This window comes from Schistocerca gregaria, chromosome X (genome assembly GCF_023897955.1).
Source record: "Schistocerca gregaria isolate iqSchGreg1 chromosome X, iqSchGreg1.2, whole genome shotgun sequence".
NCBI lineage: Eukaryota > Metazoa > Arthropoda > Insecta > Orthoptera > Acrididae > Schistocerca > Schistocerca gregaria.
In genome coordinates, this window is record NC_064931.1 from 496712109 (window position 1) to 496736746 (window position 24638).

Below are 24638 nucleotides of genomic sequence, written 5' to 3' on the forward strand. Positions count from 1 at the left end.
ACGAATACTTCGAATTCTAATCTCTATTACGCATACCATTTCTCACACCGAGCGAGGTGGCGCAGTGGTTATCACACTGGACTCGCATTCTGGAGGACGACGGTTCAATCCCGTCTCCGGCCGTCCTGATTTAGGTTTTCCGTGATTTCCCTAAATCGCTTCAGGCAAATGCCGGGATGGTTCCTTTGAAAGGGCAGTGCCGATTTCCTTCCCAATCCTTCCCTTACCCGAGCTTGCGCTCCGTCTCTAATGACCTCGTTGTCGACTAACCACCACCACTTCTCACGCACCGACTTATTTACGTTACACACCGCCATGTTATACGCTACAATTCGGAGCCCTCTAGCGGCAGAAGGCTGCAAATATGTGGACGTGAAGAGTTAGGGCTTAGTATATTAACGTCTGTTTTATTTTAAAAGCCTTAAGCATTTTCACAAAAAAAAATCGGAGGCATTACTTTTCTGCACGCCCTCATAGTAAGGTCAGACCCGTATCTGGTTGATTATCGATTGACTGCCGACCTGACACGGAATCTAACAAAGGCTCAGTTACTCTAACTTTCGTTATGACTTGAATTTTCCAATATGTAACAAAATGCATGGAGTAGTTCTATTGCCAGATTCACTGCTGAATCTAGGATTTTCTTAAATATATGGATCAACCGATACAAATGCGTTTTAATTGTTTCTCTTAGTTTATTACAAGCAGATAGGCGAGGGTACAAGAAGCAGGCTTTTATGCGTATCGTTCGGTGCTAGTCAATGGTTGCGACTTGCCGGGTGTTTATATTTTACACTGTGAAGCAACAGTCCATGCATATTTCCTGGAACAGAGCTTCCTGCTGCTCACCAGTAGTTGCCGCTCCCACCACAAGATTGTGTATTAATGTTCATTAGCTGAGGAAGCACAGTCTGCAGACTATTCTAGCCTCTGAATTTACACAGTGTAATGAATTTTAGTTGCACTTTACTTGTAAATGACGTCCTTAAATATGACCTAGGGATCTGGGACCTTTTTCTTGTGTTCTGTTTCTCTGTCGACAACGGAGCTCTACGCACAGTGTCACAGACAAACACCATCCATTAACTATCTCGGCGGTTTAAGTTTTCACAAATTATGACTCTGGCAGCTTCCATAAACTTCTCAAATGGCAGATGCCAGTGTGATCTTTAGAGCATTTACCTGCAAAGGGCATAGTGTTCGGGATAAGTCAACCCATTCTCCAGGCTATCAACCATTTCGGATTCTGCCGAAATTTAGAAAATTATTGTGTGCGATTATTAAGAAACTAAATTAGTTAGAAAAAAAATTCGGTGCAATATCACCTCTCAGGTTTTTTCCAATCTACGATATACTTTATTTTATAACCCTCGGAAAGTGGCATTTCCGAAACGGACGAGCGATACACAGATACATTCTTTGTAAAATATTAAGCGTGCAATTTTCTCATCTCCCAAAGTAATTTCATAAATCGTACCCAGAGTTGAAAAATCCCCACGTGGTCCTTAAGTAATAATTTTCGCATACAACTTTCGCACGTCAACAGCCCTTCCTCACGCGTACCAACCACACTGACCTTTTATCACAACCATACTGCCTGAAAGATACTTCCCAACTCTACCGAACACGACTTAATAACGTTAATGTACTGGAAACTTGCGATTAACACAACAATTTTACAGCGGTAGTGATGTAATAGGCTTTTAATGCTGGACAGGACGTAGAGGCGAAGTTGGAGGAGAAGTGGAGGCTGCACTCTCTCTGTAAGTGATTCCTATAGGAAAACCGATGAATTTCACTTATCCCGCCACCAATATTTGGAATAGAATTTCCCAAAATAAATATAAACAGCATTTCTTTTCAAACTTATGAATATCAACTAAAAATTTACCGGTAAGTCTAATCATTAGTTCATTGTCAGTATTATTAACTCGCATTGTCACTATAGACACTCAAATCATTTTAATACTAATTGCCACGTTAACATTCTTATTCCTTAGATAACTTTGATTTTTATGTGGAACACTGGTCCGACGTAAGGGAGGGTCCGATGGCCCTAATCAGATCAAGGTAAGCAAATAATGTGGTCTGCTACTAGTATCTGCGTCTGAGCAATAGTAGGTACAGTAGCTTTCTAGATCATATCAGATTCCGAAAGCGAATTTTCTACACATGACAATAATTAACACAGACCAAACCCTAAATACCAATGTATATAGAAAACTAACATACACAGACACAGTCATTAATAAATCTTCGCCGTGAGGGATTAGCCGAGCAGTCTCAGGCGCTGCAGTCATGGCCTGTGCGGCTGGTCCCGGCTGAGGTTCGAGCCCTCCCTCGGGCATGGGTGTGTGTGTGTGTCCTTAGGATAATTTAGGTTCAGTATTGTGTAAGCTTAGGTACTGACGACCTTAGCAGTCAAGTCCCATAAGATTTCACACAAATTTGAACATTTTTTGAATAAATCTTCCACGCACCCCAACTCACATAAACAAACTGCATTCAGATCCTTCTTAAACAGAGCATAGAAATTCCCACTTAATGCTGCCGACTAGGAGACAGAAATGAACACTATCAAATACATTGCACATAATAATAGCTATCACCAACATGAAATAGACACACTATCACACTGCATAACTAAAAATACCAACAAACAATGTGACATAGCTTCCTTACATAACACCCAGAAACCCAAGTAAAGAACGTCACCATATTTAGGTGCCATATCAGACAAAATAGCGAAGCTGTTTAAAAAACAGACATCAGGATCACCTTTGGCACCAACAAAAACTTAAAAAAGAAACTGATACATGACATCTCACAGAGAAACTTAACAAATCAGGAATTTATAAAATTACATGCAGTCATTGCAATAAATATTATATTGGTCAAATGGGAAGAAATTTTAAAACCCGCGTTAAAGAACACATTGACTGGTTCAGACTTGGCCAACCGAATAAATCAGCTATAGCGAAACATATAAATGAAATAAGGTACAGTGTTACAATAGACAACGATCTCAAAGTAACACATAATTTAGGAAAGAGCTGGATAATGAACATCTTGGAGGAAATGGAAATATTCATCCATGGCCACATGGTGAATAACGAGATCCTGAATGAAATGATAGACTTCAAAAATTCACATTTCTTTTCCAGTTTCACTACAGTACTCTTAGAATAAAAGATACATAACATGACAGTTGTTTAACTGTAGCCACAGCAATTGCTTAGAAATATGTAAAATAAATAGTTTATATCGTGATTTGCGCAATAATATTGTAATGTATTTAGTCAACCTACATCATTAATAAGATAACAAGTCGTGCAGAAGACACATAAACATCTGACATCACATAGATAGACAGATCGATAGTCAAATCGAAACCAGCTGTATTTCGACCGCCATCTTGTCCACTGTACTACAGATTCGTGCTTGTGATCGTGTTTCCAAGTTACTGTTACGTTAGCGAAAATTTGTGAACTGTGATCAAGAAAGCCAAGAGAGCCACGGAAATGGAAACACCTCAGCTCATCGCAAAAAGACTGATTTGCCTGAAGAACAAAGTGAGTGATTGTTACTAAACATTTTCATGCAAACATCAGTCCAGCTTCCAAAGTGACATCGCCTCAAAGTTTTCTCTTCTTTCACAGGATAACCACAGCATTTATGAAAAGTCTATATAACATCAGTATGACCTTATTGTAAAATTGTTTTTGTAATGCCATTTAGCCTGAAGGTGAGGTATTCCCTCGAAACATGTTGCTAAATAAACAAGTAATACAATAGTTAACAAAACTTGTGACTGGTAGCGGTAATTTAAAAACCTTTGCACATACATTTCACTAGCGAATCAAATGCCGTGACAGAAGTTCAGTTAGTGCGCCCATAGGAGTATAAAAGTTTATAGCTCGGTACTTGGTGGGAAAAAAAGGTGACTTTCATATGACATTTGCCGTTCATACCACTAGAACATCAAGCTTCTCAATGAAATGGAGTTCTAGAGAACTGTTGCTAGAATGTTCAAAAACATTTCGGCTGCCTACTGAATAAGCTAATGTGAGCTAGATTTCAATTAGTACATGCAAAATGCGATACCATCATATGATTGATGGTAGCGTAATTGCATTGCAAGAGAGATCACGTACACATTCGGACCATTACGAATCTCTGACTACTGCAGGTGAAGATTGTGGAACGGAAGGAAAAGTCGTCAGCCTTTAACAAGTTTACATGTACACTGAGATGTGTTATTAAAAAAAGCTTTGGAGTTATTTATTCAATATACGCAACCTATGCTGCAAGCAACATCCTCACTTTAACTGACGTGTGTGGCTTTTTTCCGCATTTTTAATCTGACTAGTTACGGCAAATTAAAACAAAATACCGTGCTAATATTGGCAGGTGCAACGTGTACACGAGGTGGCGTCCTAAATTTCTGAACTGTCTGAATTAGGATTTAGCTTGTATTGCACTGCCATCACACAAGGCTGTGTATATCGAGCGCGTTCAGCAGACTTCGTTCTACGAACTAACATATTACTTAAGTTTTAACAGTATTTTATACGAGACACTCTTGGGCTCAGAGTCGTTTCATAAGACAGAAAGCGACACATACCAATCCAATGAAAATACTGCTGTTACCTTTACAATAAGAATTGTAGTGTACTAAAAATGGGACTGCCGCCTAACCATTAAATATGGTACTTTTGAGGAATGAACTATCTAACATGACTAAGCTACACCATGCTGCACATTTTCAACATATTGTGTAACTTACGCATGGGCAATTAGTATATTTCTATAGGGATTGTAGCAGGGACAAGATAGTTCGAGAGTCTTCGTATTGGGACGCGAAATCTGGATAGTTCGGCAGTTCGATATCGGCCAGTAAACCCACAAACGGATTCGATCCCAAGTCCACAATCACGTGTCATGCAGTAGCTATCAAATATCTTCCATGATCTAGAATGATAAACACGAACAATGCTAGGCATGGAAGTAGCCATCAAGATTGGTGAACATTCTGAAATCAATATCCCTAATATTATGAACTGGGAACTGATTAGCTACCACTCACCTTACATTGCGAATAAAGACCTTTTTGAGACTGTGTTAGATGATGGACTGACCATTCTCTTTCTGCTGCACTGAAGTCACTATGACATCGTCAGCTCTTGGCTACTCTTGTTAATTTGTTCGTCTTCCAGTCCATGTTCGTTATTCCCAACATGCCTCTACTCCATTTCCTGTTGGTAAACTCAAGTTTTGTCAGGTTTAAGCATTTATGAACTAATCTCACTGCCATAAGACTGACTTAGCAGCAGACATTGCTTTTATACTTTCCGTTTCTTGCAAAGCTGGAAATCACCGTTTGAGTAGAGCGTTCAAGTCGAAGTCATGTTTGTTTACCATATATCTTGATGAATTTCCATCGGCTCTTCATTTTCAATTAAGCTAGGGGCATGAATTCGTACTTGAACGACGGCATTGTTCTACTTACATGGTTGGTTGGTTTTGGGGTTTGATGGGGGCTAAACTTGTAAAAGGCCTATACAGTAAAAGCGTAACCTCTGCACCCAGAAGGAGGGAATACCAAGAGGTACAGAGCTAAAGTGAACACCGCAGTAACACAATATAGAGGACACTTAAAAGGAGCAGAGCATATAGTTGACTAGAGTAAAACTTAGATGGGGCCGACGCCTACAGGTCATCACCGGTTTTGTCCAGATTTACGGTATATGCAGGGCTTGGGCAGAAACGAGGTGGCGGAAGTGGGAGCACCAGATGGCCAAGCGAACGGAGAAGAAATTATATTGGCCGGCCAGAGTGGCCGAACGGTTCTAGGCGCTTCAGTCTGGAACCGCACGACCGCTACGCTCGCAGGTTCGAACCCTGCCTCGGGCATGGGTGCGTGTGATGTCCTTAGGTTAGTTAGGTTTAAGTAGTTCTAAGTTCTAGGGGACTGACGACCTCAGATGTTAAGTCACATAGTGCTCAGAGCCATTTGAACCATTTGAAGAAAGCATTTTTGTCGCGGGTCGTGCGAGAAATGAGCCCTTTGTTAGCGTAGTTTCTAGGAAGAGTTTGATGCAGCGGAAAGCGCACAGACCAGTAATTATGTCGTCGGATCGAGTCTCTAGGGGGAAGCTTTTTCCTTCTGAAATTTTACGTTACTTGCATTGCAAATAAACCGAAATAGTGTTCAATATATTGTGCTCATTTATATCTTCACAAAAGGCATAAAATGAGAGACAAAAGATAATCTGGGATTGAAAATAATTTGCAAGAAGGGATTGTACTAGCAGCATCCATAAGGACTGCAAATAACTTTTCAAGAAGGGACTGTGATTAAAGCGTACAGGACATCCACCAGTTTCATTTTGACTTTCTGGCAGCCCCTGGCACATGCACGAAACAATAGGTTTGCTTGTTTTTAGGATATCACCCCAGCAAGTGTAAATAAATAATTGTAAAATAATAAAAAATAATAATTTCATGTACGAAATTCTCGTATACTCCTTAAAATTTCCTGGAAACTTATTTGTAATCTCAAATGTTCCTTTGCATTTCCTTCTAATATCTATGAAAATAGTATTAAGTACAATATATTGAGCATTATTTCATTTTATTTGTAATATAAATACCGCAAAAATTGAAAATTAAAGTTTCCGCATAAGGACTCGACCCCACGACCCTCTGATTACCGTTTGTGTTCTTTCCGCTGCGCCAACCGCTTCCTAGAAATAACGCAGGGATAAATGGCTCATGCCTCTCCCGACTGCGCCACAAAAATGCACGATTAGACGTCTGGAAATTCCACTTCTATCACTTTCATTTCTGCCTGTAATTTTGGACGGAATCGGTGATGAGTAGGTGCCGTGTTCTGTATTTTGGAAGCTGAACACAAGAGATCAGCTTCTGGTGATTTCCTGTATTCTTTATTGTTCCATTCAATTCATGACGCTATCGGTTTCGGGGTCATATGACCCTTCTCAGTGTCCTTCTAGAGATACATTTTTGTAAAGAACTTCTGAAAACTGTAGACCTAACTGTCGCCTCTTTTCTGGAACCTTGTGAGAAATGTACGTTGGCGTCTACTCTGCTACCCTGTATCAAGAGACCTACTAGGGTCTAACAAGAGCAAGCTCATTCTAAATAGGTTAGCACCAGCAGTCGATTCAGAAGACAGTAATGCTAATCTTCGCAAATATTTTGTCTTGTTTTCATCATTCCGATTAAAGTTTTGTTTGACTCACTGGTATCACCTAATTTCTTGTTCAGTTCTGAATGTTTCACTCGCTCGATGTAATATAATTTAAGTTTTAACCTTATTGCATACGTTAATAAAGAGACATATGTAGATTCGATTAATTCTTTATGAAGTGCTATCTGCCCAGACTCCGTCGAAATAAACAACAAACGCATAATAAGAAACTAAGGTTCCGTAGATACGTTATCTACATCGCATCATTTCCAAGGTACGAACACCTGTGTACAAATCCACAACCAACCTGAGAGCATTATTCTTAAGACGACAGCATTGTTAATTCACGCTCAGATGTGGGATCCATTGACCGCTTTTCTCTAAGTTACTGAACAGCAAAGGAAATGGTTCAGAAGTGAAAGAAGGGCTACTGCACTTCGTTTGATGAATATTTGCTTACTATACTCAAATTATCACTTGATAAATTATTGTATGCTTATTTAAAACCCTCTATTTTAGAAATAAAAATTTATTCTACTTCCCGATTCCAAGTCACATTTCTCGAAATGAGTGGTAAAATAGATTTAAACTACCTATTTTCGACAGCTCCTGGATTTTTAATTTAAAGTGCCCCCCTAATTCTTTTTACGACTGTTCTGTAGCTGACAGATTGCTTTCCATGGTAATGGAAACACGAATTAAAAAAAAACTAATTAATGTTCTGCTACGATGGGACAGATTTGTGAAACAATGAATCACCACTGTTCCTGTGAAAGACTTAAGACTGGACGCAGTGGATCGACAAATTTTCGTACGAATACGGGAAAAGCTCTGTCCGTGGTGTACAAGAAAACGCCGGAACATGGTGCAACACAGTACTGGAGTATATACTTGCATGTGATTGCGCTACGGAAACCGAGAGACCGCTAGTCAAATGCTAATTCTATTATATTCCCACTACAACACTGGCTCTCGAACGCAAAAACGCCGCAACATCTTGTGTATATTTAAAGACTGAAAAAATGCGTAATACTAAAAAGATTTTTCATATGCAAAGCTTACTATGAACGTTTTTCAGTGTCGTGCTCCAAGCAGAAAGATCCCAACCTCCTCCTATGCTTGTTTATAACGGTCCATATATGCGTTCCGGTTAGTTCTAATATTTGTACCGCATCTGTCACAGAAAAAAAGTAGCGAAGAAGTTTGTGAGACATGTCTCACAGAGAAGGCAAAATTAGAACTTGGCGTCGACAGTGAGTTCATTACAAACTGAACTTAAGCCCAGGTAAGAGAAGGAAGATTATACTTCAAGGATCTGTCGACGACGAATTCACGAATGGGCACAGCATAAGTTAAGACTGGGTAATTTTTATTTTAATTATTTATTTACTGGTTTCTTTAAGCTGGCAATATTAAACTCCTCACGTCCTCTCTTACATATAACTAGGAATTTTAGATATTTCACACTGAATACACTATCTGATCAAAATTACATAGACACCCCTATGTAAAGCAGAAGTGACCACTAGATGTCACGAGAGTTGGACCCACCGTATAAAAGTAGGCTGGAAGTACTACGCGCCAGTAGGAAACCAATAACACCGAAGTGGGTTGGTCAGGAGACCTGAGAGACTTCGAACGTGGACTACACACAGAAAGTCACCCGAGAACAGATCAATTTAGAATATTTCTACTCTTCTAAAGCTGCGCAAGTCGATTGTTAGTACTATGATTATGAAGTGGAAGATCTGATGTATTGGCGGACTGGGACCGTAGAGCGTTACGGAGGTGGGTTGTGAAGAAATTGCATGAAATCAGGCGCCAGTTCCAAAGTGCTGCCATGAGTCCATCTCGAACAGATTGTGCGCAGGAAGTTTAAAGTAATAGGGTGCAAGTTCGAACACATCATCATAAGCCATACATTTTTGTAGTCAGTCCTAAGCGAAGTTTCAGGTGGCCTAAAAAGCGGCGCCACAGGACAGTGGATGGCTGGAAACGAGTGGTTTGGGGTGATTAATCACGTTATAGAACTGCGACAATCCGATGGAAGGGTTTGGGTTCGGCAAAAGGGCTGGAGAACTTTACCTGTCTTCATGTGTTGGATAAAAAAAAGGTTCAAATGGCTCTGAGCACTATGGGACTTAACTTCTAAGGTCATCAGTCCCCTAGAACTTAGAACTACTTAAACCTAACTAACCTAAGGACATCACACACATCCATGCCTGAATCAGGATTCTAACCTGCAAACGTAGCGGTCGCGCGGGTCCAGACTGTAGCGCCTAGAACTGCTCGGTCACTCCGGCCGCCCAAAAGAACATACTTTACATTCGTTAATAAGAAGTACAACAACAGAAATTACAGGAATGTACATTCAAACTATGAGCGCTATCTAGCAGCAGAAGGCATGAGGGAAAGGCTGGAAGAGCGAGAGTAGGGGGAACATGAGATATAAGTAATGAAGATTACATATTCAGAGATTGCCGAGAAGCATTTGACACGGAGCCCCACTGCAGGCTGTTAACGACGGAACGAGCATACGGGATAGATTCCCGTACATGGGAGTGGCTCGAAGACTTCCTGAGTATTAGAACCCAGTACGTTGTTCTCAACGGCGAGTACTCAGAGGCAAGGGTACAGTCAGAAGTGCCCCGGGAAAGTGATTGGAGGGCTATTATTTTCTGTACATATAACAGACATGATGAGCAGCCATCTGTGGTTGTTTGCTGCTGATGCTGTGGTGTACAGGGACTGTGTCGTCGTTGAGTGGCTGTAGAAGGATACAAAATGAGTTTCCAGATGGTGTGATGAATGGCAGCTAGCTTTAAATGTAAAAAAAAAAAAAAAAAAAAAAAAAAGTTGATGTAGATGAGTAGGAAAAACAAACCCGCAATCTTCGAATACAGCACTGGAAGTGTGCGGCTTGAGACAGTCACGTCGATTAACTATCTAAGCGTAACGTTGCAAAGAGTTATGAAATGGATCGAGCATGTAAGGACTGTAGCAATGTAGGCGAATGGACGACTTCGATTCATTGGGAGAATTTTAGGAAAGTGTCAATCTGAAAAGGAGAAAGAAAGGTATCGGAACAGTTAAGAGGCGGGCTGCTAGATTAGTTACCCGTAGTTTCGAACCACACGCACGTAATACGGAGATGCTTCGGGAACTCGAATGGAAATCCCTGGAGGTAAGGTGACTTTCGTTTTAGGAATACTATTGAAAAAATTTAGAGAACCGGCATTTGAAGCTGACTGCAGAACGATTATACTGCCTTCAACGTACATTACACGTTAGGACCAGGAAGATAAGAGAAAATAGGGGCTCGTAAGAAGGCATATAGACAGCTGTTTCCCCGTCGCTCTGTTTGCGAGTGGAACAGCAATGGGCTAGTAGCTGCACAGGGTACCGTCTGCTACGCACCGTACGGTCGATTGCGGAATATGCAGATGTAAAAGGAAAAGACGTGACTGAGTGAGAAATGGGAAGAGGATTAAGTGTAACTGGGAAAAAACGGGAGCATCTGTACTTCTCTTTGACAAAGGGACTGGTCATAAACGTTAATTTTTGGTGCAACATTATGAGGGTGACAGAAACTTCATCTTAAAAGCAACATGGCACTGAATTGCACGCAGAGTGCATGGTACTTTATTCCAGAGGCGGATAGCACCGAAAGAGGAGGTGGCGGATGTTTTTGTTTTAAGGATGGGCACAGCTAGATAAGGATCAACCATGGTCCTTTTAACGGAACCATTCCGATATCCTCATTGAGCAACATAGGAAGATCGTCGAAGACCTAAATGTGAATGGCCGGACAGAGATTTGAGCCTCGCTACCCTCAAGTTTAAGACCTGTGTCCTAACCGATCACCTCTTCGTTCGACAATTGGAGGGCGAACTTTGGATCAATGTTTCGAGGAAATGTCTCTAGTGTTTGGAGAAAACTATACACACCACTTTACAATTTTCAGGTTGTTTACAGAGATTCAGGAGGGATATATTAACCTCGAGCGGAATTGCTAAGGACTTAGATTCTTTCACGGGATTCTTTAGAGTATTTTGGGTGCAAGTGATTTTGTTTAACACAATCACACAAATGAAACTTTCAGCCAGCACCTTAAGACATACAGCATTCAGTCGCTTTTTATATGACTTTATTTAGTCATGTAAAAATTACCTGCTTACTGTATTTCTTAAAGCAATTTTATCTACAGCCACGGAGCTGAATCACTATTACTACGCTTGAATTAAAATTATCCATGTAGTTGTTATATAAACAAGTACGAATAATATCCTTCACCTCAGTAAAAATGGTCCGTATAATTAGAAAGTAACAACTATGTTGTTGATATGCATCACCAAATGCTGTGTGTAGTTTGCTTATTTTTCCGGTGTTCCGTGCGTAAGTGGACAGTGTAAGTAATGATTATCTTACGTGAATTTCTACATAACAGGACACTCTGATTTCCCTAAATGAAACTGTTTGCATATTTTATCAATATCGATAGGACAATAACTGTCAGCAACAATAGATACTTGTTATTACATTCAAACTGTCATAATGAAATTAAGAAGCACACTTAAAATGTAAATTTCGCGAAACGCTCGGTGAGCAAGATAAAAGTAAACAAAGGTCGTCACTGCCATCAGCAATTTTTTTGATACCGAAAACTAAACTATTGTTTTGCCATTGCATATTGTACTTCCCGCAACATTTTGTAAAATAAATAACATCTTTGAATTTTTATGTTATGTTATTACAATAATATGCATATCAAAACACTCCGGTGTCCATAGAAAATTTGTTGGATGACCTCTACTTCTTAAATTCTTGGCATATGACAGTAGCTTATGAACTTAGAAAAAGTAAGGTTCCACTTCTCGGTGTCGAGCCCTTAGGGACCAAAGAATTTCACGTACGTAGTAAATTACAGCGCGAGCCGTTCTGACGTAACTGTAGCTAAAGTAATATCGTATTCAGCGTGCGCTGCCTCCTATGACGTTAAAGTAATGAGATTGTAATTCAACCGACGAAAAAATGTAACCTTACCAAAAGCGAAACTGATATCTGGATGCCTGTCCGTGACCGGAAACTTTTCCAATAACGGCGATACGTCAATATCGTTCTGACGCTATAACATCTCTCTCATTTTTGTTGCGTTCTTTCTCTCTGATCTTTCACTGGAACAGTAATGTTTCCCGTCTTTTGACAAAGTCAAGGCAGACATTGACTAAGGTAAGGGAGGCATACCTTTTTGTAACAAGAATATAGCTTCAGTTTCACTTTAACGGCAAAATTTAATGTCGCTGCGGTTGCCATTGTATTCACTAGATTGCAGGACTAACACTCCTCAAGTAACAGGCATAAGTCTCTTCCAGAGTGAGTTCTTCCCTCACACTATGTGACCGAAATTATCCGTACACCCCCAAAAACATATGTTTTTCATATTAGGTGCATTGTTCTGCCACCTAATGCCAGGTACTCCGTATCAGCGACCTCAGTAGTCATTAGACATAGTGAGAGCAGAATGGGGCGCTCCGCGAAAACTCAGACTTCGAATGTGGTCAGGTGATTGGGTGTCACTTGTGTCATGCGTCTGTACGAGAGATTTCCACACCCCGAAACATCCCTAGGTCAACTGTTTCCGATGTGATAGTGAAGTGGAAACGTGAAGGGACACGTGCAGCACAAAAGCGTACAGGGCGACCTCGTCTGTTGACTGACAGACAGCCGACAGATGAAGAGGGGTCGTAATGTACACTCCTGGACATGGAAAAAAGAACACATTGACACCGGTGTGTCAGACCCACCATACTTGCTCCGGACACTGCGAGAGGGCTGTACAAGCAATGATCACACGCACGGCACAGCGGACACACCAGGAACCGCGGTGTTGGCCGTCGAATGGCGCTAGCTGCGCAGCATTTGTGCACCGCCGCCGTCAGTGTCAGCCAGTTTGCCGTGGCATACGGAGCTCCATCGCAGTCTTTAACACTGGTAGCATGCCGCGACAGCGTGGACGTGAACCGTATGTGCAGTTGACGGACTTTGAGCGAGGGCGTATAGTGGGCATGCGGGAGGCCGGGTGGACGTACCGCCGAATTGCTCAACACGTGGGGCGTGAGGCCTCCACAGTACATCGATGTTGTCGCCAGTGGTCGGCGGAAGGTGCACGTGCCTGTCGACCTGGGACCGGACCGCAGCGACGCACGGATGCACGCCAAGACCGTAGGATCCTACGCAGTGCCGTAGGGAACCGCACCGCCACTTCCCACCAAATTAGGGACACTGTTGCTCCTGGGGTATCGGCGAGGACCATTCGCAACAGTCTCCATGAAGCTGGGCTACGGTCCCGCACACCGTTAGGCCGTCTTCCGCTCACGCCCCAACATCGTGCAGCCCGACTCCAGTGGTGTCGCGACAGGCGTGAATGGAGGGACGAATGGAGACGTGTCGTCTTCAGCGATGAGAGTCGCTTCTGCCTTGGTGCCAATGATGGTCGTATGCGTGTTTGGCGCCGTGCAGGTGAGCGCCACAATCAGGACTGCATACGACCGAGGCACACAGGGCCAACACCCGGCATCATGGTGTGGGGAGCGATCTCCTACACTGGCCGTACACCTCTGGTGATCGTCGAGGGGACACTGAATAGTGCACGGTACATCCAAACGGTCATCGAACCCATCGTTCTACCATTCCTAGACCGGCAAGGGAACTTGCTGTTCCAACAGGACAATGCACGTCCGCATGTATCCCGTGCCACCCAACGTGCTCTAGAAGTTGTAAGTCAACTACCCTGGCCATCAAGATCTCCGGATCTGTCCCCCATTGAGCATGTTTGGAACTGGATGAAGCGTCGTCTCACGCGGTCTGCACGTCCAGCACGAACGCTGGTCCAACTGAGGCGCCAGGTGGAAATGGCATGGCAAGCCGTTCCCCAGGACTACATCCAGCATCTCTACGATCGTCTCCATGGGAGAATAGTAGCCTGCATTGCTGCGAAAGGTGGATATACACTGTACTAGTGCCGACATTGTGCATGCTCTGTTGCCTGTATCTATGTGCCTGTGGTTCTGTCAGTGTGATCATGTGATGTATCTGACCCCAGGAATGTGTCAATAAAGTTTCCCCTTCCTGGGACAATGAATTCACGGTGTTCTTATTTCAATTTTCAGGAGTGTATAATAGGTTGACATCTATCCAGACCATCGCACAGGAGTTCCAAACTGCATCAGGATCCACTGCAAGTACTATGAAAGTTAGGCTGCTCATAAGCCAAACATCACGCCGGTAAATGCCAAACGACGCCTCGCTTGGTGTAAGGAGCGTAAACATTGGACGGTTGAACAGTGGGAAAACGTTGTGTGGAGTGACGTTATCTACCAGCGTGTACAGTGCCAGCAGTAAAATTCGAAGGCGGTGGTTTTATGGTGTGGTCGTGTTTTTTCATGGAGGGGGCTTGCACCCCTTGTTGCTTTGCGTGGCACTATCACAGCACAGGCCTACAATGATGTTTTAAGCACCTTCTTGCTTCACACTGTTGAAAAGCAATTCTGGGATGGCGATTGCATCTTTCTGCACTATAGAGCACCTGTTCATAACGCACGGCGTGTGGCGGAGTGGTTGCACGACAATAATATCCCTGTAATGGACTGGCCTGCACACAGTGCTGGCCTGAATCCTATAGAACACGTTTGGGATGTTTTGGAACGTCGACTCCCTGCCAGGCCTCACCGACCGACGTCGATATCTCTTCTCAATGCAGCACTCCGTGAAGAATGGGCTGCGATTCCCCAAGAAACCCTCCATCACTTTATGCAACGTATGCCGGAGAGAGTGGAAGCTGTCATCAAGGCTAAAGGTGGGCCCACACTATATTGAATTCCAGCATTACCAATTGGGGGGGGGGGGGGGGGCGCCACGAACTTGTCATTTTCGGCCAGGTGTCCGGATACTTTTTATCACATAGCGTAGAAATTATCACCAGTGTGCGGTTTCGTAGCTTCTCTGTGCTATATCCCACAACACTGAATAGTCTATGCGCGTTGCAAGGCATTCGCCAGAGTGACCTGGCCTCCGCTGTTCTGCGTCTGTTCGTATTCACGCTTAGAAGCCGACCGGATACGACGTGCCGACCATCCCAAGCGACGATTTCAGGTACTTTTTCACACACCCGTGTGAATGCTGAGCTGTTTTGCCAGTTTTGTTTCACAGAGACAGCATAGCATGACCAACATTTCTACGACGGCATACGCATTTCAATTAAGCAAGAGACGCTCTTCAACTGCGTTTAGTAATAGCACATTAAAAGAATTACTATTGCCAATTTTTATACTGGTGTTCTCTCGGCATTTAAGAGTGCTGACGAGTAATGAAAGTTCTGTTTTCTCTCAGAAGAACATGCGTTAAACCATAAATTCTGTTATTTCGTAGTGTACATCCTATGTCATCAAAGACAAGCACTTTCTTATATTTTCATCCTGTGGCGTCTGTAATTAAGAGCATGAATGTGACGTTACGTAGAGGCTACAGGTAGTCGACAAATATCTCCGATAATAAAACCCTTCTATTTATACTGGGCAGGCTAGTGGGGTCCATACTAGATTAATCTGCCAAAGTCCATCGATCGTGTACAAAAAACACTAATGCTTACAGGTTTACATCCTTAGCAACATTTTTGTTAAGCTTTTACGGGAAGTTGCGATTCAATATGCCTCGAGAGGACTGAACGTGTGTAATCTGGTAAAGATTATACACAGTGTGACCAGTTCTTCGTTATTGGCATCCGATGCATGACACCTCCGAGGCCATGAAAATAACTTCACGAAAAAAAGCGCACCTAATTTTCCCACGTTAACGGTAGAATTGGTGCAAAGGAAGACTTCTTCAGCCTACTGGGAGTCTTTCGCGTTTTATCTAAGACCCTAAAAACATGTAATACATCGAAAGAAAGCGATTTTTGCAAGAGACGAAAGCCAACAGGGTGACATTTCCTTTACAGTTAAGAAACTATTTAGGGGTTCTCTAAGGCCTCAAAAACACGAACACAAAATCTGCGACGGCAAGTCAGCACTGGCAGATGACACTGTGGTGGGTATATATGGGACGGAAAGCGCTAACAGCACACACGACACCTGTCTGACAAGTTTCATTTTAAAACAAATTTACCTTAACGATCTCACCGCGATCGAACGGTGACGGCAACGCTGGGAGCTTTAATATGATGAACGTGAAGGCGCAAAGGCACAGTTAAGGAACAAAATGAGAGAAAAGATGCATTTTTTTTATTATTTGCATTTTCATAGTTGGTATAACGATGTCAATAGAAAAAAATCATCTGAGCTTATAAAAGCCACCAAACACATACGGACAGTGCTCACAGTTTGGACTAAGCAGTTTAAATCTTGAGGCTTTTCCCAACGTCTGTAAGGAAGTCTCTGCGTCGGAAGACGGCAGAACCAGAAAGCTTTTTGCTGCCTGCCTACGGCCCGGGGCTGTGCAGTTCAAACAAGCTGTGTGTGCCCAAGCCTCTGGCGACCTTCAGCTCCGGAAATCTTTCTACTGCCAAGGAATCTGTAATCATTGAATGTCGTAACTTCCACTGGATTCACGGACCCATTCATATAAATGTACGACAGCGAGTCCTGTCTTTGGTGTTCAATGTGTAAAGAATTTAATGATGGAAATAATATCAAAAGGTAAAAAGAAATACAAGACTTAACACAACTGAAGATCGACACTAATATCCAAAGGAAACGTTCAAGCATGTCATCTCGGGCAAATGAGATTTTACGCAGTTCCAAGATTTTGTTGGGAAAGGACCAGCAACTTAAATTTGATAATGCTTTATTTCAGATTTCTATCACAGGTTCGCGTATTTTATACTCGAGAATAGTTTCGAACGTAGCCACTCAGTTTCAAACCATACCCGTACTTAAGGGCATATCGACGCAAAACCTCACCGAAGTACTCTGATAATATAACAGGTCTTACAACAGATATTGTAGTAACAATGTTGTCCGAGTATATCGCGAGGTTGTGTGTCGATAAGCACTTCAGTGCAGGAATGGTCTGAAAATAAACAGCTACGTTCGAAACTAGTCATGAGTATAAAATACGCAACTGTGACAGAAATTTTAAATAGAGAAATGAAATTATGATAACGGCCAGATAACATCTGAAAAAATTATCATGCTGGAGATTATTTTGATGCTATTGGAGAAACCATTGTCACGAAATTACAAGACCTTCCAAAACAGTAGCGCCTCATCGCTGAAAAACTGACGTTGCCATGAAATTGCAATTACCTTCCACACCAGTGGAGCCTCATCGCTGTAAAACTGATGACACTTGCTAAAGATGAAGTGAACTGCTTAAATTTATGTTGCAGACTAGTCAGAGAGTTACTTAAACATTTGAGTAATGCTCAAATTCACCAGGTATGGACACTGAACAGGCCCTGACAGGTCAAATTTAGTTAAGACACTGGTTTTGGCAAAAACATGGGACTATCTTTTAGTGACAATGTGTGAATTATCATTGAGTTTGAAACTGAATATTGTGTAATCTAAGTTTGTTTATTAAAATACTAACAAAATATTATTATTATTGTTCTTATCAGTATCATAATATTCAAATTAATTCCTTGTATTCATATAAACCCGGCGAAAAGCTTCCTGAAACAGTCGAGCACGTTTCTGATGTTGACAAAATATTATTGCTGAAAACTTCGTCCGGTGGCCATGATCGCCACCGTCAATCGATATTGGGGTAAAATGGTTATCTACATTAAATATCTCGTTTCATTTAAACAGAGTGACTAATAAAATGAGTTGAAGATAACTTTCTTCTGTGCATCATCAAACAACTGAAAACAATTCTAGGCACACAATTTAAGTACGTAAATGCGCGGAATACCGTTTACACAGTTCCCCGACAGAATTCACTCCGTTGAGCTTAAGATTACACTTTAACAGATGAGGGTATTCCAGAAACGAAACCAAGAACCAAGCTGACTAGTGGGTGTAGATTCAACAGCGAAACCGAAGTAACGTAAAGAATGAATAAATCTATTTAAAGCTGAAGGCTTTATGATAAGGGCTGTTGAGACGTTAAGTTTCCATGCAGTAGTGTCTGATAGAAAGACCACCTTATCAAATTTTACCCTGGTAGCCTTTAGTTTTCTACCTGTTTCCGCTTTGTTTTTTGTTTTGCTTAGTTCAGATTTTTAAAATGTATATTTAACAAATTCAATTGAAAATTTGAAATTTTCCTAAAACATGTACCATTGAGACACGAGAATCGTGTTAAGCGTAGCGGTTAAAGCGGTTGATTTCTATTCAGAAAGAACGTGGTTCAAATATTCATTCAAAAACACTGATATAGGTTTCAGGTGATTTCAAGCGGATGCCGTTGTGATTCCTCTGCAAAGCCCACATCCCATGGAATCATTCCGCACGGGAACTGCACGGTGTGATTGCAGTACCATATCATGCAAATATAATTGGACATTACAACAACATACTTTTAATTTAGAAGGTTATGATCGCACCGTCGGTGCATTTAGAAAATAGAAATTATAACTAGCTGATAATTTTTCCTTTGTTGGGGACCACAAACAATTTTTTTAAACTATAACACTGTCGCAGTAGTCTGTATGTTTTTATTATTTGCACGAACGCGATTTTGGCTTATGGTCCATTATCATGGGCAACTGGGAAAGGTACCAGTACATATCAGACATGTCTGCCTAACACGTCACCGTCAAACATATGAATTGTAATGTTAGATGACGACGCTGCGCCGACATGCGACATATATCGGGATCCTCCCCAGTTGTCCTTGATAACTGCTAAAAATTCGAAATCATGATAACGAAATAATAAAAAGCATAGAGTAAAATGATGGCAATGTTGTCATTTTAAAAAAATTATAACTCGTTCTTGAATATCACCGATGTTTAAATGTTGCTCGGAGAAGGAGCATTTCCACTTCTCGGACTGGCAGCTACCTCCTGAAATTTACTGTGAAATTTCAGGAGGATGTTAAACATTGCCTGACAGAAAAAGGCTTTTTGAACGTTTAATATATACGTAAATATCTATAGGATAGATTAGAAGCTGTAGACGTGATGCAGAATACTGCATTGTCTCGACAATATCAAAAACAATTTTGGAAACACACCTTTGCGAAATTCCTTGACGTGATGACCCGCTCTCCTTTCGATAACGAGCTCACTTACAGATTTTCCAGCGTGGGAGAAACCATCGACCGTATCACTGAGTTAAGGAAGCTTCCTTAGATTCGACCTGAGTGCTTTACGGAAACCACTAGAACACGTAAGTCAAAATAGACAAGCCATGCTATAGGAGAGGGAAGTGGGGTGGGCACAAACAATGAACAGTTATTGTTGAATAAATAATAAAACTGATGGGCTGTGTTGCCCTGGAGCAGCAGAGCGCGGGACGTTTCCTTAAATGCCAGGGCCGAGCCCTGCAAAACCTGAGACCGGCCTGCGGCTGGCAGCACCGTTACTCTAGGCTACCCAGCAAGGCCTTGCAGTTTTCTTGCAGGTAACGCCATTTTTTGTCTACATACTTTCAACGGAAAACAGAACGCTACATATCCTAAATGAGTGCCGCAAACATCTTGAAAAAAAATCATTAACTAAATCAAGCTATGATGCTTGAACAGTTCTTTTTCAGTAATAGTAGCAGTAGGCGACTTCCAATATACAGCCGGATGACTAGGAAAAATCAGACGCAAAGAATACATATTTAACACACTATTTTGACTTTTACAAAGGGTTTACAATGTACTAGAGCTTTTATTTTTCTAATTAACAGCACATTATTGTGAGACTTTACGACGCTATCGATTACATGCTGGTTTACCAACTACTAATGCTACGCACTAAAGAAATAATTGCCCGTTTTTTAACCAATATAAGTAAAAATTTTTCTGTTGGGTCCAGAAATACAGAATTCCAAACAGAAAAATCTTTATAAGCAACAAATGTCTCGAGTTCACAATCCGTTTGACAGCTTCAGTAATAAGCAAGACATCACTTTCCATTTGCAACTGGTGGAAATATCTACTGGTCCTGTTTTTTCTTCATTGTATGTTAGTTAATAATGCATTAAGTGGTTCGTGAGCCCTAAAACGAAGGGAGAAATGAGCTTCCTGTGTGTGAAGGTTAGTTCATTACGTCAAAGTCTATAAACTTTCTCTGTTTTCTTCCTTAAAAAACAAAAAAAACACAGTTTATAATACAGATGAAAAATGCAATTAGATAACAATAAGTTATTTATTTATGCTGAAAGTGTACGCACATCACTTGTAGGGAATGTTTCTCCCAAAACAAAGATTTACACGATAACATCTATTTACTAAGAGTCCTCATTCGGAGTATACAATTACAATAAAATGACGTATCCGCGTAATATTAGCTATACATATGAGTAATTAGACTTTCAAAGCTAGTACTGATAGTATGTCCAGTACAGATATACATATTGTTCGCGTTATAAGACGAACTTAAACCATAAAGTGATCTTTGCTGCAACTTAACTTCTTTGTTGTCGTCTGTAACTGTGTCACTAAACCCGCGCATACGTTTGTCATTCATTATTCCTTGCGCTCACGCTGGCCTATCGTTATCATTGCACACGACATAGCAAAAAAACTGGAAAAGGTACATGTGTTTGTAGATTACAACTATGCATTCGCTTGAGCGCTTTGTTGCCGTAGTAGCTAAGCAGTTACAGTGTTGCAGCGTGCACTCGCACGTAACAACACAATTTTAGATTCTTCTCTTCGGAGCTCTTAGACATGGAACGAAATGCACAGAACCCACATCGATTCGTTTTCTTTTTGCGATAATACTACACTCTAAATAGAAAATACACTACTACGAGGTAACTACGTGGCGCCCTTTTAGTCGAGTGGGTTATTTCGCGGTGGCTGAACGCACACGTAGCGATTTTATTCCCAGCGCTCTAACAAACTGGCTTCAGTATGCGCTACTAATCAATAAATTTCTTCGTAAGATCAAAAACAATATTAAGAGGAAGCGCGTTTCTGACAGCTACTGACAATGCCACACGCTGGCACTACGGGCGCTCCGACGGTGACTTCAATTCCTACGACCACTGGACGACAGTAGCAGCTATTTCCTTCGTATGTCACTCTCAAGCAAATAATCGTGCATAAATGGTCTCAGTGATTTCTCTAGTATACAGAGAAATCATTCTCCTTTCGTTATGAAAACTGAGCGCACTCACTAACAACGAAAAATTTGACTATGACGGGTGACAACAGGTTGTTCATAGTCGGCAAAGTCTGCGTAACGGCGAAACTTCGACGAACAGAAATTCCCGAAGGTACAACAGATGCAGCGGGAAACACCTGTTACGTCAGTTTATATGATCTGTCATTGAAACACCTGTTAACTGGGAGGCGTCTAAAATTTTCCGAGGAAATAAGCAACAAAGTCCAGCAGCGTAATTAGAAAAAAATAGTAAGTTACCTTGCCATTTACTTCGACTTCCGCGTCTTCTGCAGCGACACAGCTCTAACCGCACGGACGTCTACTGTCAAAACTTGGCCCGCTGTTGGTGGCTGGACCATGCGGCGCGCGAGAAAGAAAAGCGTCTGCGCTGTTGCGGGCAAGTTGAATGTCTTTTGCACTACAGAAGTAAGGTACCGGGCAGTGTCACTGCTGTCGCTCGACTGACGCTCCCGTCATCACGCGCCGCGGTCGGATTAACGTTCCTCACGCTTGGCGATGTACCATCTGACTGCACCTAACCGCACGTTTACGATGAAATAACTGTTATTTGTGGGCAATGAGCTCGGCTGCGCTGAAAGAGCTCGGTTGCGCGCAGAGCCATCTACCGTCGCGCCGCGAAGCACGCAACCTATCCTGCCATCTGCTGCTGACATTGAACATTACAAGACCCACGCTACATTAAGTAGTTACCGACTTCGCTACTACGTGTCACACCAGTACAAAGAACAAATGGTTCGAGAGATACGAGGGAAACAAACTTTGATGTCGCTGTGCTTAGTTTTTTCGTAGAATCAAATATGTTCTTTTTTTACTATACAAATAGTTCATGTTTTTATGATAGTACTGCCGCATTTGTGTCAATGCCGTCTCTTTTCTGCTGTAGCTAATACCTTTCCTATATTTGCAATGTTCCTCAAACAGAAGGTAAATAGCAGTCTTGACTTTAGCACAGAAGTGAACGGCTGCGCGGAATCGACGTTTCTTGCAACAAATTATTGCTTTCTGTCATCCACTCTCCTAATAATGCTGGCGAAACAAACGCTGATGTACTGCCGGAAACTGATCAACAAGTAAGTACTCGCAATAGGAACTCTCTTCTCATGAAGGGCCCTCAGCAGCATTGTCATTATGGGCTTTCGCATTGCTTAATGTTGTAACCATAAATGAATCATTTCAAAAGTCTTCATCTTCCGTATTTCTTGAGCTATTCGTGTATTCTATAGCGACAGTTAAATATTAGTAGTTGAAAATTAGAAATTTTCTGCCTAGCCTCATCTAGAGAGGAAACCAACAAATGGCCTGGAATAAGCAAAAAAATTATGTACACCATTTCGATCCTTCCTTTAGTCTGTGCGGGAAGTGGGTTAACAGGTGCATAGGTACTCAATTGATGATTGTTAAACAAATGATCCTTCGCATTTGAAAAGCCTGTTTAGTTTATCAAAAGCACTCAAATTTTTTTTCATTTCTTCCGCTTTTTCCCCTCCCTGCGCCGTCATTCTCTAAAATTGCTCTAAACTTTAAATGCAAAGGATCATCAACTGGTTGTATGACTCTAAGCCAACCCATATCTTTGTAAAACTACTGTGAGTATAGTAAACATTTAGCTCGGTAATGGTCAAAACCCTCCTCGCTAAGAATTACTTCCCCAGACTGAAGTTGTCGTTTGTCACAGATGTGCTTATTCATTACTGCAGTCACTCTCAATCCCCTAGTGGTAATAATAGTGATATGGAGTCAGGAGTAGTGCGCAGGGTTACATTAGTAAGATCTTCACACACGGTCCACTCACGTTAATATGGCTACAACATACGTTCGATGTCAACGTGCAATAACCATCCAATGAAGCCAGGTGGCAGCACTAACGGCAGAGTGTCCATAAAGCGTGTCGGGGAGACAGGGAAAACAGTGCAATCGTTGCTGTAATGCGGAAACGGAGGGATTTATCTGAAGTCTAAAAAGGCATGATCATTGGATTTCGGTCCTGGGATAGAAGCAGTTCCGAAACGGCTAAGTTTGTGAACTGTTTGCTCGCTGCTGTGATTAAAATATATCATATTTGGCAAAATGGCGTTATCAAAACAGACATATAGGTGCACCACGGGCCATAGATGGAGGTGAACGACGGCTACGAAAATGAGTACGGGAGAATAGATGTTCAACTGTTGACCGTCCAGATGAATCAAGGAAATACCTATAGGCTCTCCTCAACGACCTTTCAGCGAACGTTGCTGCGTGTGGGTCTTTGCAGTAGGCGCCTGGTTCACGCACCCATGCCGACTGCTTTTCATCGTCAACGAAGGCTGGAATTTGCACGCCAGTACCGGAACTGGACGTCTACGGAGTAGCGATAGGTGGCCTCTTCAGATGAATCACATTGGCTTGTACGACGCTTCAACAGTTGTCGGAATGGTCCAGACTGGAGGAGGGAGCACTCCCTAGGTAATGCCGTCATTCTGGAAGGCACGGTGGATCAACAAAATTGTGCATCTGTCCTTGGGGAACATGTCCACCTCTGCATACAGTTTGATGTTTCCTCGGCACAATGGCATCTACCAGCAGGACAATGCAACGTGTCACAGCTCGCAATGTACGTACGTGGTTCGAAGAGCAGCAAGATGAGTTTACACTACTCTCCAGGCCACCAAATTCCACGGATTAAAGTCCAATCGAGAATATATGGGACCACCTTGATCGGGATTTCCACGACCTGAATCCGTAACCGAGAAATCCAGCGCAACTGTCCACGTCACATAAGTCGGTATGGCTCCACATCCCTCTCGGTACGTTCCAGAACGTCAATGACTGTCTTCCTGCATGTCCAAGGCGCAAAAGGTGGTTATTCTGACAGGTGGTGACGTCAGTGTGACTGGACTGTGCACATTTTTCTCAAGTTAAGGGTCTGAATATGAGAAAAATTGGAAATGTCCTGCCAGGTCACAGTGCACATATATTACTAAAACTAAACGGAATTTATGCGTAATCATATTTCAGGGAAGAAAAACTATTGAGATGAATGAGTCATGAAATGTATTCGCAGTTGCGAATACGAAGAACCACCAGGTGTAAAAAGGGAATGATGGTAATGAAAATTTGTTCTGAATAGGGACTCACTTTACGCGAATGGTCACATTAAACGCT

The 24638-nt window shown here is 42.0% G+C and overlaps 1 protein-coding gene across 1 annotated transcript in view; it reads right to left on the reverse strand.

Moving 5' to 3' along the window:
• The window catches only part of LOC126299101 (homeotic protein female sterile), a 499343-nt gene extending 477293 nt beyond the window's left edge, over positions 1-22050 (reverse strand). Inside the window, exon 1 of the mRNA XM_049990775.1 lies at positions 21735-22050. The gene's annotated coding sequence lies outside the window, so the exon portion shown is untranslated. The remainder of the gene's footprint in view (positions 1-21734) is intronic.
• Between the last annotated feature and the right edge of the window lie 2588 nt (positions 22051-24638).